The 2500-nt window shown below is 41.2% G+C and overlaps 1 protein-coding gene across 1 annotated transcript in view; it reads right to left on the reverse strand.

Annotated features, from left to right (window-relative positions):
- LOC122255763 (guanylate cyclase 32E) overlaps positions 1–2500 on the reverse strand; it is a 151349-nt gene that overhangs the window by 10888 nt on the left and 137961 nt on the right. The gene's annotated exons all lie outside the window — the stretch shown is intronic.

Genomic DNA, 2500 nt, shown 5'->3' on the forward strand with positions numbered 1-2500 from the left:
ATATGATTACAACATATATAAGCTTGTGAAGCTGCCTATTGTATCAATATATTATATAATGTCTACACTAAGTATAACATTTCACTAGGTCAAAGAATAGCTATAACATTCTTATAAATGCGACCAAATTAGAAGGGAAGAGAATGATCATTTTTGAGTTTGCTTTTTCAAAAGGATAACAAAAAATATACTATTTTATTTGTGTTAACTAAGCCCTTTGTACAAGCTGCTTAAAAAAATGCAGAAAAAATATTTTTTATAACTATAAAATTAAAATTCAATGGTAGTATTATATGTACATATATGTATGTGTGTGTGTACAGATATACATTTATACATATGTATACATATATATATATATATATATATATATATATATATATATATATATATGCTTTTATATATATATCATATATATATATAAATATATTATATACTTAATATATATATATATAATATTATATAAATATATATAATATATATATAAACATATATATATGAACGATTAAATTATATAAATATACATACACACACACACACACACACACACACACACACACACACACACACACACACACACACACACACACACACACACACACAGACACACACACACACACACACACATAAATCATTCGCCTCGACATATCACATGATTCCCTCAACCGAAGTCGAATGCACTTTATAAATCGTCGGCATATTCGCCTGTCACAGCAAGCAACTTTATCCCCTGGAATCTCTTTAAAAGACTGAGCCTTTTCCTAAGTGGATTCGCATGCATGCAATATTCACCCTTATGACAGGAAGTGATGTATTGCAAATATGTTTTTTCTTTTTCATGTTGTTTTTAAGTTTCGGGTTCCTATGACATGTAACTTTATGTAACTGTGCTGCAACCAACACTACATTCCCTGCAACATGAATGAAATGTGTTGTATTCAGTGGGATATTATTTTCTTTTATTATTTTGCTAAAGAAAAGGGAAAGAAATTAATTGCCACATTCTTGTCTTTGAGGATCATTTCTATTATTCTATTCTTAGAGTTTTGAAAACGTCCGTTCCTCTCTCTCTTTGTCTCTCTCTCTCTCTTTCTCAGTCTCTCTCTCTGTCTCTGTCTCTCTTTGTCTCTCTCTCTGTGTCTCTCTGTCTCTCTCTGTCTCTCTCTCTCTCCCTCTCTTTCTCTCTTCACCTCTCTTTCATCCTCCATCTCTCTTTCCCCTCTCAAAATGCTTCCTCCTTCAGTCTACTCCCCTCTACACCTCTCTTCTCTCTTCTTTCTCTCCTTCTATTCACTCTCCACCCTTCTTCTTTCTTTCCTTCTCTCTCTGCTTTTCCTTTTCCTTATTCTTTCCTTCGTTCTCCTCCTCTTCTCCTTCCTTTTCCCTTCTCCCTTCTTCTCCTCTTTTTTTTCTCTCTCTTCCTTCCGTCTTCTCCCTTCTCTCTCTTTCGCTCCTCATCTTTCTCCTCTCTCCCCCCTCCCTTCTCTTCCTTATCCTTCTCTCGCTCTTCTTCGTTCTCGTCTTCTTTCGCTTCTCCTCCTTCCTCTCCCTTCTTTCTTTCTTCCTCTCCGGTTCTTTCTTTCCTCATCTACATCTTCTCTCCTTTCTCCTCAATCTCATTCCCTCCTTACATTTCTCCTTTCCTCTTCCCTCTCGCATTCTCTCAACACTGACACTCTCCTCTCTCTCTTCTCCTCTCTCTCTCTCTCTCTCTCCTCTCTCTCTCTCTCTCTCTCTCCCTCTCTCTCTCCTCTCCTAATCCGTCCGTTTGGTTCTCCATCCCATCCTCTCTCTCCTTCCTCTCTCTCTCTCTTCTCCCCCCCTCTCTCTCTCTCTACACAACACACAAAAAAACAAACACCCAAACCCCAACACCCACCAACACACACACACACCCAGACACACACACCACACACACACACAACACACACACACACACACACACACACAACACACCACACTCACACACACACGTGTAGTGTGTAGTTGTGTGGGTGTGTGTGTGTGTGTGTGTGTGTGTGTGTGTGAGTGCATGTGTAGAACGTGAGTGTGTGTGTGTGTAGTGTGTGTGTGTTTATGTGTGTGTGTGTGTGTGTATTTGTATGTATTGTATTGTGTGGTGTGTTGTGTAGTGTGTCACGTGTGTGTACATCTCTCCACCTCTCTTCTCCTCTCCTCTTGCCTCTCTCTCTCTCTCTCTCTCATGCGTCTCATTCATCTCTAGGTGGGCGCCAGGGGGGGAGTTTTGGAGGTGTTGGTTATGAGAGTAGAATTATTGGGTGGGGGGGGGGTTGGGGGTGTGGCGGGTGTGCGTAGGGCAGGCTTAGGGGGGGGGGGGGGAGTAAGGGGAGGGGGGGGATTAGACAGCTTATTTTGGTCGTCGGGGGAGGGTGGGGGGAAGGTGGGGGTGGGGGTGGGGTTAAGGGGGGAGAGAGAGACGAAGCGCGAAAGAATGGAAGAGCGAAGGGGAGAGACGAGCGCGCTTTTCAAGAGGAGAGAG

The sequence above is a fragment of the Penaeus japonicus genome, unplaced genomic scaffold (assembly GCF_977035675.1).
Source record: "Penaeus japonicus unplaced genomic scaffold, GWHDUDI00000001_assembly GWHDUDI00000037, whole genome shotgun sequence".
Lineage (NCBI taxonomy): Eukaryota > Metazoa > Arthropoda > Malacostraca > Decapoda > Penaeidae > Penaeus > Penaeus japonicus.